Genomic DNA, 17,280 nt, shown 5'->3' on the forward strand with positions numbered 1-17,280 from the left:
ATACACACACACTGGGCGTTTTTGCCCAGCGTGTATGCATAGCAATGATCGCTGACATCGCTGGACTGAAAAGCGCTCAGTGCATACACACTGAGTGCTTTTCTCCCCTGCCCAGCGGTGGTGAGCGGCTTTCCATAGCAGGATGCTATGGAAACCCACTCACCCTGCCGTTTATCTACTGGTAACACCAGTAAATGAACAGCGTCCGCCAGCGATGAAGCGGGAGCGCGCATCAGCGCTCATCGTATGCCCATACACACTGGGCGGCTTTGAGCTGAAAGCAGCTCAACACACCAAAAGTGACCTGCTTTCAGCTCAAAAACGCCCAGTGTGTCTGGGCCTTAAGTCAGTAAGAGAAGGATTGTGGGGCTCTACAGTGCCACACAATGGCTATAAGTGGTACTGCAGTAGCTGTGCTCAGTATTTTGCATTAGAGCTGTAGGCAGGCCAGATACTTGTATCCAAGGGAGTACCTACAGTGGGTGCAGGGAGTGCAGTTGCTATGGGTCCCGCAGCACCTCCTGGGCCCGCCTTCCTCCTGCACCCATCTCACCACAGGGGACACAACAATGATGAAAGAGAGTCAAACAAAATGGCTCTTGTGCTGGCTGCACCATGCAGCAACTTGCAAATCACACTCCCATTCCTGGTTACTCCCACTATGTAACTACGGGGGCAGTTCTACACAGGGTACTGCTGGGTGCAAAATTTAGTGTGTGGCAGTGAGTGATGTGTTATATAAAGACCACAGGAGTGATAATCCCTCCTGCAAACTGTTTCTTGTTCACCGTCAGGCTTCAGCTTCCGACTAGGAAGCAATTTGCTGCAGGGATCATCAGCTCTGCTGACCCCCTGTCAAACTGATCACCAGCGGCTTCCCTGTCCCTCCTCCCTCTCATAGAAGACTTCAGTCTGCAACTCTGTATTGGGGAGGAAATCATCACAGCTCATCCTTCACATATGTCCCTGCCCCTATCTCTCATTAATGCTCCTCCTTTACCTGCTTCCATGAATCAGCAGTAATATAGTCAAGTCTTTCCCATGAGTGCCTCTGACCCCCCTCCCCATGTGCACCTATCACCCCCCCCCCCACACACCATTTGTAGCTCTGCCCTTTGCCTCACCAAGTGTGCCCTTGACCCCCCTCCCCAGATGTACCTCTGCCTCACCAAGCATGCTCTTGGCCCCCTCCCCAATAGTGCTTCAGCCTCCTACTTCCCAGCGTGCACTTACCATCTCCCCTCCCTATACAGTGCATCCGAAAAGTATTCACGGCGTTTCACTTTTTCCAACTTGAATCCGATTGAACATCTCTGGAAAGTTCTAAAAATGTCTGTACCAACGCTTCCCATCCAAACTGATGGAGCTTGAGAAGTTCTGCAATATAAATCTAAAGCCCATACAAATGATGAACTGGAGTTCTTATACCCAAAGAAAAAGACTGTGGCCCTCATTCCGAGTTGTTCGCTCGGTAAAAATCTTCGCATCGCAGCGATTTTCCGCTTAATGCGCATGCGCAATGTTCGCACTGCGACTGCGCCAAGTAAATTTGCTATGCACTTAGGAATTTTACTCACGGCTTTTTCATCGTTCTGGCGATCGTAATGTGATTGACAGGAAATGGGTGTTACTGGGCGGAAACAGGCCGTTTTATGGGCGTGTGGCAAAAAACGCTACCTTTTCCGGAAAAAACGCAGGAGTGGCCGGAGAAACGGAGGAGTGTCTGGGCGAACGCTGGGAGTGTTTGTGACGTCAAACCAGGAACGACAAGCACTGAACTGATCGCAGATGCCGAGTAAGTCTGAAGCTACTCAGAAACTGCTACGAGGTGTGTATTCGCAATATTGCGAATACATCGTTCGCATTTTTAAGATGCTAAGATTCACTCCCAGTAGGCGGCGGCTTAGCGTGAGCAACTCTGCTAAAATCGCTTTGCGAGCGAACAACTCGGAATGAGGGCCTGTATAAATAGCATCAATAGTAAAGGGTGGATTCAATTGCTGGTGGGAAATAACCCTGTGGCACTGGATTTTCCTGTAGTCGCAGGGAGTTGCTATTTAATTAAAGGATGAGAATAAGGCACAGTGATTTCTACAGAAATCAGTGTCTTTTTTTTACCCACACCTCAACTACAAGTCTGATTTTTCCTAAAATGATAGGTGCACATTAGGAGGTAGGAGGCAGAGCCACGCTAGGTGAGGTAGAGGTACATATGAGGAGGGGAGATGATAGGTGCACAAAGGGAGGTAGGAGACAGAGGAACTCATGGGGAGGTAATCAGAGGCATGCTTATGGAGGCAGAGGTACATATAGTACATCCGGAAAGTATTCACAGTGCTTCTCTTTTTCCACATTTTGTTATGTTACAACCTTATTCCAAACTGGAATAAATTAATTTTTCCCCTCAAAATTCTTCACAATATCCCATTATGACAACATGAAAAAAGTGTTTTTGAGATTTTTGCAAATTTATTAAAAATAAAAAACTAAGAAATCACATGCACATAAGTATTCAAGGCCTTTGCTCAATACTTTGTTTATGCACCTTTGGCAGCAATTGCAGCCTTAAGTCTTTTTGAATATGATGCCACAAGCTTGGCACACCTATCTTTGGGCAGTTTTGCCCATTCCTCTTTGCAGCACCTCTCAAGCTCCATCAGGTTGGATGGGAAGCGTAGGTGCACAGCCATTTTCAGATCTCACCAGAGATGTTCAATCGGATTCAAGTCTGGGCTCTGGCTGGGCCACTGAAGGACATTCACAAAGTTGTCCTGAAGCCACTCCTTTGATATCTTGGCTGTGTGCTTAGGGTCGTTGTCCTGCTGAAAGATGAACCGTCATCCAGGATGTCTCTTTGCATTGCTGCATTCATCTTTCCCTCTATCCTGACTAGTCTCCCAGTTCCTGACACTGAAAAACATCCCCAGAGCATGATGCTGCCACCACCATGCTTCACTGTAGGGATGGTATTGGCCTGGTGATGAGCGGTGCCTGGTTTCCTCCAAATATGACGCCTGGCATTCACGCCAAAGAGGTCAATCTTTGTCTCATCAGACCAGAGAATTTTGTTTCTTTAGGTGCATTTTGGCAAACTCCAGGTGGGCTGCCATGTGCTTTTTACTAAGGAGTGGCTTCTATCTGGCCACTCTACCATATAGGCCTGATTGGTGGATTGCTGCAGAGATGGTATTACTTCGGAAAAGGTTGTCCTCTCTCCACAGAGGAATGCTGTAGCTCTGACAGAGTGACCATCGGGTTCTTGGTCACCTACCTGACTAGGGCCCTTCTCCCCCTATCACTCAATTTAGACTGCCGGCCAGCTCTAGGAAGAGTCCTGGTAGTTCCAAACTTCTGCCATTTACGAATAATGGAGGCCACTGTGCTCATTGGGACCTTCAAAGCAGCAGATATTTTTCTGTACCCTTCCCCAGATTTGTCCCTCGAGACAATCCTGTCTTGGAGGTCTACAGACAATTCCTTTGACTTCATGCTTGGTTTGTACTCAGACATGAACAGTCAACTGTGGGTCCTTATATTGACAGGTGTGTGCCTTTCCAAATAATGTCCAATCAACTGAATTTACCACAGGTGGACTCCAGTTAAGCTGTAGGAAAATCTCAAGGATGATCAGTGGAAACAGGATGCGCCTGAGCTCAATTTTGAGCTTCATGGCAAAGACTGTGAATACTTATGTACATGTGATTTCTTTGTTTTTTATTTTTAATAAACTTGCAAAAAATCTCAAAACAAAAACTTTTTTCACGTTCATGTTGTCATTATGGGGTATTTTGTGTAGAATTTTGAGGGAAAAAATGAATTTATTCCATTTTGGAATAAGGCTGTAACATAACAAAATGTGGAAAAAGTGAAGCGCTGTGAATACTTTCCGGATGCACGATAGGTCAGGGCATGTAAAATCAAAGAAAAAGTTGGATTAGTAAATGTCAGATTAGTGCAATAAACATTGCCTATGCAATAAAGACCGTCACCAATGCCCCCAATGAGTAATTTACATTTTTATATCAAACAAATTAAAATAAATTACTACTCAATCCTTCCTTCCACTACATACATACTCTGCCTCCCTTGGACCCCTGATCTAGTTATTGATAAAGAACTGTGGGCCTAATTCAGACCTGAGCGCAGCAGCAAATTTTTTAGCTAATGGTCAAAACCACAGGTTCTCAAACTCTCTCAGGACCCCACACAGTGCATGTTTTGCAGGTCTCCTCAAAGAATCCAAAGTGAAATAATTAGCTCCACCTGTGGATCTTTTTAAATGTGTCGGTGAATAATTAATACACCTGTGCAGCTGCTGAATTACCTACAACACATGCACTGTGTGGGGTCCTGAGGACCTAGTTTGAGAACCTATGGTCAAAACCATGGGGGTAATTCAGAGTTGATCGCAGTAGCAAATTTGTTAGCAGTTGGGAAAAATCGTGCACTGCAGGTGTGACAGATATAACATTTGCAGAGTTTGTTAGATTTGGGTGGGTTATTTTGTTTCTGTGCAGGGTAAATACTGGCTGCTTTACTTTTACACTGCAATTTAGATTTCAGTTTGAACACATCCCACCCAAATCTAACTCTCTCTGCATATGTTATATCTGCCCCAACTGCAGCGCACATGGTTTTGCCCACCTGCTAACAAATTTGCTGCTGCGATCAACTCTGAATTAGGCCCCATGTGCACTGCAGGGGCAGATATAAAATGTGCAGAGGGAGTAAGGGCCAGTACTGATGGGAGAGATGTGTGCTGAGCGATCTTAACACAGACCGATCAGCACACATCTCTCCCCCCGCTCAGCACAGTGCAATGTGTGCTGAGCGAAGGGGGGAGGGACGCTCACTTCACACAGCACTAAAGTGAGCGACCCGCTAGATCACGGGTTCTCAAACTCGGTCCTCAGGACCCCACACGGTGCATGTTTTGCAGGTCTCCTCACAAAATCACCAGTGAAATAATTAGCTCCACCTGTGGATCTTTTAAAATGTGTCAGTGAATAATGAATACACCTGTGCACCTGCTGAGTTACCTGCAAAACATGCACTGTGTGGGGTCCTGAGGACCGAGTTTGAGAACCCCTGCGCTAGATTGAGCCTGCATGTAGGCTCAATCTAGCACCGGCGATAGCGATGTGCGGCCCTCTCGCTGGGGGGGCATACACATGACAGATCCATGCTTAAAATCTAAGCAATCTAGTCAGATTGCTTAGATTTTAAACATAGTATATCTCCGTGTGTACTCCCTTTTAGATTTGGGTGGGGTGTGTTCAAACTGAAATCTAAATTACAGTGTAAAAATAAAGCAGCCAGTATTTACCCTGCACAGAAACAATATAACCTACCCAAATCTAAAGGGCCCTACTCACTGGCCGACCCGTCGCCGAGCTGCCCGACGGCGGATACGGCCGACGAGCGACCCGGCGGCGGGGGGGCAGTGACGGGGGGAGTGAAGTTTCTTCACTCCCCCCGTCACGCGGCTGCATTGAAGTGCAGGCAAATATGGACGAGATCGTCCATATTGGCCTGCATGCACAGCCGACGGGAGACCAGCGATGAACGAGCGCGGGGCCGCGCATCGTTCATCGCTGGAGTCTCCACACTGAAAGATATGAACTAGTTCTCGTTCATTTATGAACGAGATCGTTCATATCTTTCCGAAAATCGGCCAGTGTGTAGGGCCCATAACTCTCTCTGCAAATGTTATATCTGCCCCCCCTGCAGTGCACATGGGCCCTCATTCCGAGTTGTTCGCTCGCAAACTGCTTTTAGCAGCTTTGCACACGCTAAGCCGCCGCCTACTGGGAGTGAAACTTAGCTTATCAAAATTGCAAACGAAAGATTAGCAAAATTGCGAATAGACACTTCTTAGCAGTTTCTGAGTAGCTCCACACTTACTCGGCAACTGCGATCAGTTCAGTCAGTTTCATTCCTGGTTTGACGTCACAAACACACCCAGCGTTCGCCCAGACACTCCTCCGTTTCTCCAGCCACTCCCGCGTTTTTCCCAGAAACGGTAGCGTTTTTTCGCACACACCCATAAAACGGCCAGTTTCCGCCCAGAAACACCCACTTCCTGTCAATCACATTACGATCACCAGAACGAAGAAAAAACCTCGTAATGCCGTGAGTAAAATACCTAACTGCATAGCAAATTTACTTGGCGCAGTCGCACTGCGGACATTGCGCATGCGCATTAGCGACTAATCGCTCCGTTGCGACAAAAAAATAACGAGCGAACAGCTCGGAATGACCACCACGGTTTTGCCCATTTGCTAACAAATTTGGGTCTGAATTAGGCCCTGTGTCAGACCATTTTTACTGATTTTGGTTCATATTTTTTTTTTTTTTTTTACTAAAACAGCTAAAATCACATGATTTATTAACCCCAATGACATTCATTTCCAGGCAGTTTTGACCACAGTACAAACAATGAAAACAGTATATTATACAATATATATTTTTAGATGCTGTAATCATCTGAACAGACCTCAGGATTAGTTCCTGAAATGTATGTTTGACCTGGAGAAGGTAACTGCTTCATCCAGCTTTACATAAAGTATATGTAGCACCATGTAAATAAATATGTATGTTTTTTAGCAATATACATAACTAATGTTTGTATTAATTCAACATATTTCCACTATATTGCAGACATCCTTGCAGAAAGGGAGTGAAAAGGGAGTCCTGACTGCGGCTCCTTTATATGGAATCCAAAACCTACAAGATTTAACACTGGATGAAAACAATGGTCCTGATTCAGATCTGATCGCTGGGCTGCGTTTTTTGCTGTCCTGCGATCAGATAGTCACCGCCTACAGGGGGAGTGTATGGAGTGTATTTTCGCCGTGCAAGTGTGCGATCGCATGTGTAGCTGAGCTGCTAAAACCTAGTGTGTGCAGTCTGTGCGCAACCCAGGACTTACTCCTCCAGTGCGATAAGAACGGGCTGATCGGTGCCAGAGCTCACATCAGACACCCTCCCTGAAAAACGCTTGGTAACGCCTGCGTTTTTCCAGACACTGCCTGTAAATGGTCAGTTGCCACCCACAAATGGCCGCTTCCTGTCAATCACCTTGCGAATGGCCGTGCAATCAGCTTTTTCACGCCATCCCGTCACTGGCCGGAGATGCCTGTTGCTGTTGTCCGACGCGCGTGCGCACTGCGGAGCATATGCATGCGCAACTAGGATATGATCGCTCGCTGTACAAAAATGCGCAGCAAGGATCAGATCTGAATTACCCCCTATATTGTGATGTGGTCAAAATTGACTGGAAATGAATGGAAATTAATGTTATTGAGCTTAATAATACTATAGGAACAAAAACAGGCCAACATTCTGTGATTTTAGCTGTTTTTATGATTTTTTCTAAAAATAAAAAATACAAATACAAAACCCGCAAGGGCAGTTTTGACAAAACCAATACAGATCCAAAACACAAGATTTGGGCCGGCGCACATTTCTAAGGGTTGGTATCGCGTGACTGGCATTGAGATACTGGGGAGCGGGGGTCGGGATGAGCACAAAGAAGTCCCTTCTGGGCTCGCTGCACTTGCCATGCTGCGGGCTCGGTGGTGAGCTGCGCTCGCCACAGGTTCTACTGCTACTGTATTGGTGTTGTGGACACCCACGAGTGGGAATAGTCCCTGTTAGTTGGCCGACTGTAGGGATTGTGAGGGGGCGGAATGTAGGTGCCGGTATTGTGAGACAGAGCCGGCCCTAACCAATATGATGCCCTAGGCAAGATTTTGGCTGGTGCCCCCTAGCACCACCGCTGGTTCTGCCTCTGACCTTGCACCTCTTTCCCAGCACCATCACCCCTCTCCCATAGCAGTCCCTATTTTGGTGTTTGTACCCCTTATATTTTAAATAGGAACAGTTCGCACATTTGGATCATAGCCCAAAAAGGGGTATGTTTTTGCTGGCAAGGGGCATGGCCACACAATAGTAACCCCAATTCCAATTACACCACACAGTACTGCAACTTTATTCACATATCATGTGATAGTGTCCATAATTCATATTACATCCCGCGGTAGTATCACTTTACCTTATAAACGTTACTCCTCACAGTAGAGCCCCTTATTCACATTACATCACACTGAATTGCTCCTTATTCACATTACACCACACCCTATTGCTCTTTATTCACATTAGACGACACAGTAGTGCCCTTTCTATACGCAACGCTACATAGTAGAGCACCTTATACACATAATGCCACACATTGGTAATGCATTTATACACAATTCCACACAGTAATGCCCCATACACATATGAGACACATTAATGTCCTTATAAACATAATGCGCCTTACACATTATGACAACCTTTATTAATGCCCTTTTACACATAATGTCCCTTACAAATATGCCGCACATTATTAATGCCCTTATACATATAATGACACACATAGTGCCCCTACACATTTGCTGCACATTATTAGTGCCCCTAAACACATAATGACACACATACAGTAGTACCCTGTTACACATATGCCGCACATTATTAATGCCCTTATACACATAATGACACACATAGTGCCCCTTTACACATATGTTGCACATTATTAATGCATTTTTACATGACACACATAATGCTCCTTACACATATTCCGAACACACAACCAACCCACCCGCACACAGCACTCACACTGCCACTAACACTGTGACCTCTGCCTCTGCTTGGATACAGATGTGTCCTCATAAATCTTGCATCAATGCTAATGTCGGACACCTTTTTCTTATGGAAATGCATCTTATTTGCATTGCTATGTGGCTAGGATGCACAAGCAGCTTCTGCTGATTAAACTGATATGCAGCATGCCTATATACTGTGTGAGACTGTGGCTGTATCTGCATATGAAATGCTACATACAGAATATAGGCATGCCACATATCATTTTAATCAGTAAAAGCTGCTGATGCCCCCAGGCATATCAAATGCCCTAGGCAATTGCCTAGTTTGCCTATGCCTATGGCCGGCTCTGTTGTGAGACCAACGGTCACAAAACTACATCCCCTCTCTAATATACACACATATATATGACAAAAATAGTCTTCTGCACAACCAAATATAAATAGTCCAGCATAAATTCACATTCAAAAAGTGCTGCTCTCCTCCTTAGCCCGTATTCACGTGCCGTGTCTGTAATGTAGAGATAAACTGGGTAAACACTAGGCGATATATTGGTCATTCGAATGAACAGCCAATCAGGGCACCCCTTGATGCGATAAACTTTTTAAAGGTACAGCCTGCGCACATCACAAAAAGGGGTGTAGTCTCATAAGAAAGGGACATGGCCACACAATTGTACCCTCAAAGGTACAGGGAGATAGTAGGTAACTGGGAAGGCAAGGATGACAGCTAGATAGTGGGTGACAGGGAAGGCAAGGGTGATGGGTGACAGCCAGAGCCGGCCCTAACCGATATGATGCCCTAGGCAAAATTTTGGCTGGTGCCCCCTAGCACCACCACCGCTGTTTCCGCCTCTGACCTTGCCCCTCTTTACCAGCACCATCACCCTTCACCTATAGCAGTCCTTATTTTGGTGTTTGTACCCCCTATATTTTAAATAGGAACAGTTCGCACATTTGGCACACAGCCCAAAAAGGGATGTGTTTTTGCTGGCAAGGGGCATGGCCACACAATAATAACCCCAATTCCAATTACGCCACACAGTACTGCAACTTTATTCACATTTGATCATGCGATAGTGTCCATAATTCATATTACATCCCACAGCAGTATCACTTTACCTTATAAATGTTACTCCTCACAGTAGAGCTCCTTATTCACATTACACCACACTGAATTGCTCCTTATTCACATTACACCACACTCTATTGCTCTTTATTCACATTAGATGACACAGTAGTGCCCTTTCTATATGCAACGCCACATAGTAGAGCACCTTATACACATAATGCCACACAGTAATGCATTTATACACATAATTCCACACAGTAATGCCCCATACACATATGAGACACATTAATGTCCTTGTAAACGTAATGCGCCTTACATATTATGACAACCTTTATTAATGCCCTTTTACACACAATGTCCCTTACACATATGCCGCTCATTATTAATGCCCTTATACACATAATGACACACATAATGTTCCTTACACATATGTTGCACATTATTAATGCCCTTATACACATAATGACACACATAGTGCCCCCTACACATTTGCTGCACATTATTAGTGCCCCTATACACATAATGACACACATACAGTAGTACTCTGTTACACATATGCCACACATTATTAATGCCTTTATACACATAATGATACACATAGTGCCCCTTACACATATGTTGCACATTATTAATGCATTTTTACATGACGCACATAATGCTCCTTACACATATTCTGAACACTATTGCACAACCAACCCACTCACATGCACACAGCACTCACACTGCTACTAACACTGTGATCTCTGACTCTGCTTGGATACAGATGTGTCCTCATAAATCTTGCCTCAATGCTAACGTCGGGCGCCTTTTTTTATGAAAATGCATCTTATTTACATTGGTATGTGGCTAGGATGCACAAGCAGCTTCTGCTGATTAAAATGATATGCAGCATGCCTATATACTGTGTGAGACTGTGACTGTATCTGCATATGAAATGCTACACACAGAATATAGGCATGCCGCATATCATTTTAATCAGCAGAAGCTGCTGATGCCCCTAGGCATATCAAATGCCCTAAGCAATTGCCTAGTTTGCCTATGCCTATGGCCGGCTCTGGTGACAGCTAGATAGTGGGTGACAGGGAAGGCAAGGGTGATGGGTGACAGGTAGATAGTGGGTGACCTAGGGCTGGCTGGAAACTTTCAGTTTGGGGGGGCAGACTCAAGCAAGTGGCCCAGGGAATGCAGTGCAAAAATGGGCATGACAATAATGTGGAGGTGTGGTTTGTGTAATGTGGGTGTGGTTTAAATAGCTAATGAAATAACAGGCAATATCTATATACCGTATATACATTCAATTAGGTGCGAGTTTACAAAAAAATCATGCACCTGTGCTACTCTATATCTGTCTCAAGCTGAGCAGCCGCCTGGGGAGCAGGAGCATCCTCTGCCTGGCTCCACAGTCAGGCGGCTCTGGAACACCTAAATTGCACTGGCCTTTGGGGGCAGTACCCATGGGTTGTGTTTCTCAGTGCAGCTACAGGGGCTAATTCAGACCTGATCGCTGCTGTGCGTTTTCGCACAGCAGCGATCATGTCTGAACTGCGCATGCACCGGTGCCGTAGTGCACCGGCGCATGCCAAACAGCCGATGGCTGTCTTAGCCCTGTGATCGCCTCTGCCTGATTGAGAGGCAGAGGCGAGATGGTCTGTCAGCGTTTTTGCGTGTGACTTGACGTCACACACATCAGCTGCAACCCTCACAACGACAGGTAGCTCCCTGCCAGTGCACAGGAGCTGCTCTGGTGGGAAGCTACTCTTCAAGTACAAAAGCATCGCCGCCGTGAGATGCTTTTGTACTTGTGTGACGGGGTAGGGCCTGACATGTGGGGGGGAATAGCCCTCTGCTAGGCGTCCCCCCGCGTGTAAGGGAAGCTAAACAAAACAGAATAAAAACAGCGCTCCAAGTCAATAGTGCAGCATACAAAGGCTTGAGGTGATCACCTCCAAAAGACCACAATATCAGTCCACAATCGCCTGTACGCACACCCTCTGGAATATCAGGAATTCAGTAAATCTTCTCTCCATAAATTCTCATCACCGGATGGGCAACACCCCTTGGTCCTGAAATTTGGTCTGCTACAGTCCGTCTGATCAGTTCACCAACGCGTTTCTGCTCTATGAGCCTTTGTCAAGGTGTAAGGTGGACTAACAAGACCAGGGAATTTAAACCCCTGGGAGTGATCTGATTGGTCCAGACTGTTCAGCCTTCAACCAGGGCTTATTTTACATTAATATATCCTAGTAGACGTAAATGTTTTTATCCTTAATTGGTGTGCGTTCCAGCTCCCTGGAATGCACGTCACTTCCTGCTTCCGCCCCCAGCTCCGATTCCTGACTGGCGGCGGAAGTGACGCTCACTTCCACTAACGCGTCTGCTTCCGCCCCCGGCTCCGATTTCCGGCCGGCGGCGGTAGTTACGCGCACTTCCGCTGACGCGTCCCGTGGAGCGCAAACTACTTCCGCATTCCACGTCCAACATCGTCAATAAACTAAAGTTATTTACTCAGCGACGCACATCCCTTGGAATGCATAACACTTCCGTGTTCCATAGCCACTACCACAGCACATTAGGATTATAAATTACACACATTCCAAGAATTTAACTCCACGGTAACAGGAAAGACATATAAAATCCAAGATTTTATAACGTGTAATACAAAAAATTGTATATATTTAATTGAATGTGGGTGTGGATTACAATATATAGGGCGCACATCTAGACCTTTGAAAGAACGGTGGGCGGAACATCTCCGTAACATTAAAAAGGGATATGAGAATCATTCAGTCTCTGACCATTTTGGAGAAGTCCATAACAAGAACTGTCAGGCGATTAGAAAAGTAATAGGATTTAAAGTTGTTCATAATCATTGGCGAAGGAGAGAAACAGGAGAAAATCTGACACAGACGGAAATTAAGTGGATTTATAACATGGGAACTTTAGCTCCACGGGGGGCTTAATATAGAATTTGAACTTAAATGGTTTTTATAAGACCTGTCCCCTTTATTTAGGTTTTAACATTTTTTATTTTTTCTGTATGTATGATTGTCCCATATATTTTTTTTTTAATGAGGAGATGTTACTCGTTTAGCTTTTTACATTTTTTATTAACATCCATTGCCATGAAGATTAAGTACTGTTCCCCTTTTTAGAAATATTGTGATGATTTTATTTGCGTATATTGATATTGGAATGTGTGTAATTTATAATCCTAATGTGCTGTGGTACTGGCTATGGAACGCGGAAGTGTTATGCGTCCCAAGGGATGTGCGTCGCTTACCCCGCTGAGTAAGTAACAATAGTTTATTGGCGGAGTTGGATGTGGAACGCGGAAGTAGATTGCATTCCACGGTGTCACGATCCGGGTATCTGGACGCCATTACTTGCCTTTTAGATGTCTCCTGAGGCTGGCTCAGCGTTCTAAGGCCGGATCTCATCTGTGTCTACACTCTGCATATCCCTCCTGTCACTCTGAGACGCTGTCACAGCGGTGCCATGTTTGAATCCTGCATGGCGTCTCCCGTCCTCCGCGGCCTCCGCCGCCGCTCCTGTGTTATAGTTTGCAGGTTGTCAGAGTGGTGCTTCATGCCTGCCGCGGCCTCCGCTGTCATCTACGTGTCTCAGTCTACAATTGTCAGTCTGGCGTCTCCTGTCCTCTGCGGCCGGCGCCGCCATTGCTGCTATGTTTCCACATGGTTTTCCAAACCAGCTTTCCCTCCGGGTGCTAACATGGGCGCAGCCATGTTGGTTCCAGTCACATGTTCTTTCTCCACCAATCTGCTGCACTGTGGAATCTGCATGATTGGTCAGCCAATGCCTGCCCTGCAGCAGGTATAAGTATCCTGTGCCTGAACCAGGAAATGGTCAGTGCTTTGTTTGTCAAACCTTGTTCCAGTCTCTCTACTGTGGTTGTTTCTCCAGGTTCCAGCTCCTGTCTCCAGCATCCACTAAGAGACCCGCACCTGCCTTCCATCCTGCGGTGCAGCCTGACTCTGCAGTCCTCTGTGGCTGTTCCAGCTTCCAGCTATTAACCCATCTGCTTCCAGCAGTCAGCTTTCAGCAGAATCCAGCTTCCTTAAAGTGCCGGTGTTGTTCCAGCGGATTCCTACTTACCAGCAGTATCCACTAACCACCGGCAACCACTCTTCAACCCTTCTGTTTCCACGCTCCCTAGCATCTTACAGTATCCACTCCGTGTCTTCATCACCTGGCTGGTTCCATCCAGCATCCACTCCGTATCTTCATCACCTGGCTGGTTCCATCCAGCATCCACTCCGTGTCTTCATCACCTGGCTGATTCCATTCAGCATCCACTCCGTGTCCCTACCACCTGGCTGGTTCCATCCAGTAACTACAACAGTTTATCCAAGTTACCAGCTTCATCTAATACACCTACTGGCGTGTTCCTCAGCTATCTCCACTACTACAGCCAGGCCTGGTAAGGTTATTCCATCAAAGGACTTTAACATCTGTTCTTCAACCTACCAGTGCTCTGTGATACCTTTTATGGTTAAAGTGATCCAGGAACTGTATTTTCTGCCACTGCTTATTATCAACTGTGAATGCTGTTGTTATTGCACGGAGTCTGTTAATAAAACTTTTATTGACTTTTAACCTGGTTGTCATGGTCACACCTTCGGGTATTCCTTCTACACTTACATGTCCAGGGGTCTGATTAAACCTCCCAGGTTTAATTTCATTTCAGCCCCTACAACTGAGGCTTCCTCCTCTCAGCCTAAACCCTCAGTTGTGACAGTAAGCACTGACCATATGAATCCAGCCGGAGACCAGGATCAAGCGGCCAGGCCGATGCAAGAACTGGCAGCCAGACTCGAACATCAGGAGGCAGCACAAGGCCACATCATCCGCTGTCTCCAGGATCTCTCTACTCGGCTGGATGGGATTCAAACGACCCTCCGTGGACCTGGCACGTCCGGTGCGTCCACCACAGTGACACCAGCTGTAACCCCACCCACCTTACCCATTTCTACTCCACGTCTTCATCTTCCAATGCCAGCAAAATTTGACGGATCTCCAAGGTTCTGCAGGGGATTTCTCAACCAATGTGAAATCCATTTTGAGCTTCAACCTGGCAATTTCCCCAGTGACCGTGCTAAAATTGCCTATATTATTTCCCTTCTCAGTGGCTCAGCCCTTGATTGGGCATCACCTTTATGGGAAAAGTCTGATACCCTGCTGTCCTCCTATACTGACTTTGTAGCAACATTCAGGCGCATCTTCGACGAGCCAGGCCGGGTAACCTCTGCTTCATCTGAGATTCTCCGTTTACGCCAGGGAACGCGTACTGTGGGACAGTATCTTATACAGTTCAAGATCCTGGCATCCGAACTGGCATGGAACGACGAGGCCCTGTATGCTGCATTCTGGCATGGCTTATCAGAACGCATCAAGGATGAGTTAGCTACCAGAGACTTGCCCTCTAAGTTGGATGAGCTAATTTCACTATGCACAAAAGTTGATCTACGTTTCAGAGAAAGAGCAACTGAGCGAGGAAGATCATCTATTCCAAAATCTTCTGCTCCTCCTCCTCGTCAACCATCTCCATCCAAAGATGAGCCCATGCAAATTGGTCGTTCCCGTCTATCCCCTGCTGAGCGCCGAAGACATCTCTCTGAGTCTCTCTGTCTCTACTGTGCAGCTCCGTCTCACACTATCAATGCCTGTCCCAAACGTCCGGGAAACTTCAAATCCTAGCTCGCCAAGGAGAGGGCCGGCTAGGAGTAATGATCTCCTCTCCATCTCCTCATGATTGTAATCTCCCAGTCTCGCTTCAAATTGCTCAATGTTACAGGAACGTCATTGCCCTCCTTGATTCCGGAGCAGCTGGGAATTTTATAACCGAAGCTTATGTTAAACGGTGGTCCCTACCCACCGAGAGACTTTCCTCGTCCATTTCCTTGACTGCCGTGGATGGCAGTAAGATTTTTGACGCAGTTATTTCTCTAAGGACTCTACCAGTTCGTCTGAGAGTAGGAGTTCTTCATTCAGAATTTATTTCCTTTCTAGTGATTCCAAGAGCCACACATCCAGTGGTTTTGGGCCTTCCATGGCTCCGTCTCCACAATCCATCGATTGACTGGACGACTACGCAAATACTAGCATGGGGTCCCTCCTGTGCTGAGACGTGTTTGTCCAAAGTGCTTCCTGTTTGTTCTTCCTTCCCCAGGTCGTCTGATGTTCCACCTCCTCCATATCAAGACTACACGGACGTGTTCAGTAAAGCTTCTGCTGATATCCTTCCTCCTCATAGAGAATGGGACTGCCCAATTGATCTCATTCCAGGGAAGGTTCCACCTCGAGGCCGAACTTATCCGTTGTCTCTGCCCGAGACGCATTCCATGGAGGAGTACATCAAGGAGAACCTGGCGAAGGGTTTTATCCGACCTTCTTCCCCAGCTGGCGCAGGCTTCTTTTTCGTTAAGAAGAAAGACGGTGGCCTGCGGCCGTGCATCGACTACAGAGGTCTGAACGACATTACCGTCAAGAACCGATATCCTCTACTCTTGATTACAGAGCTCTTCGATAGAGTTAGCGGAGCAACCATCTTTACAAAGTTGGATTTGAGGGGTGCCTACAATCTCATCCGGATCCGTGAGGGTGACGAGTGGAAGACCGCCTTTAACACCCGTGATGGACATTATGAGTACCTCGTCATGCCCTTCGGATTGAGCAATGCTCCAGCTGTCTTCCAGCATTTCGTGAATGAGATCTTCACAGACATTTTATACCGCCATGTCGTGGTTTATCTAGATGATATCCTCATCTTTGCCAATAATCTAGAGGAACATCGTTTCTGGGTAAAGGAGGTTCTGTCCCGTCTCCGTGTCAATCATCTCTATTGCAAATTGGAGAAATGTGTTTTTGAAGTTAAATCCATTCCGTTTCTAGGTTACATTGTGTCCGGTTCTGGACTAGAGATGGATCCTGAGAAACTAAAAGCAATCCAGAATTGGCCGATACACTTAACCCTCAAAGGGGTCCAGAGGTTCTTAGGGTTCGCCAATTACTACAGAAAGTTTATACAAAACTTTTCCACCATTGTGGCGCCTATCACTGCGTTGACCAAGAAGGGTGCTAATCCGTCCAAGTGGTCTGAAGAAGCTACGCAAGCTTTTCATCTTCTAAAGCAACGGTTCATCTCTGCATCAGTTCTGAAACAGCCCGATATCGACTCTCCTTTCATCCTTGAGGTGGATGCCTCCTCCGTTGGAGTAGGAGCGGTGCTATCCCAGAGGGCTAAAGATGGTCATCTACATCCTTGCAGTTTCTTCTCCCGGAAGTTCTCCCCAGCTGAGCGCAACTATGCCATTGGCGACCAGGAGTTGCTAGCCATCAAGCTCGCTCTAGAAGAGTGGAGATATCTGTTGGAGGGAGCTTCTCATTCAATCTCTATACTTACTGACCACAAGAATCTTTTATATCTGAAAAGCGCACAATGTCTTAATCCTCGTCAGGCCAGATGGGCACTTTTCTTTTCCAGGTTCGACTTTAAACTCCAGTTCTGTCCGGGCTCTCAGAATCGCAAGGCCGATGCCCTTTCCCGCT

This window comes from Pseudophryne corroboree, chromosome 2 (assembly GCF_028390025.1).
Source record: "Pseudophryne corroboree isolate aPseCor3 chromosome 2, aPseCor3.hap2, whole genome shotgun sequence".
Lineage (NCBI taxonomy): Eukaryota > Metazoa > Chordata > Amphibia > Anura > Myobatrachidae > Pseudophryne > Pseudophryne corroboree.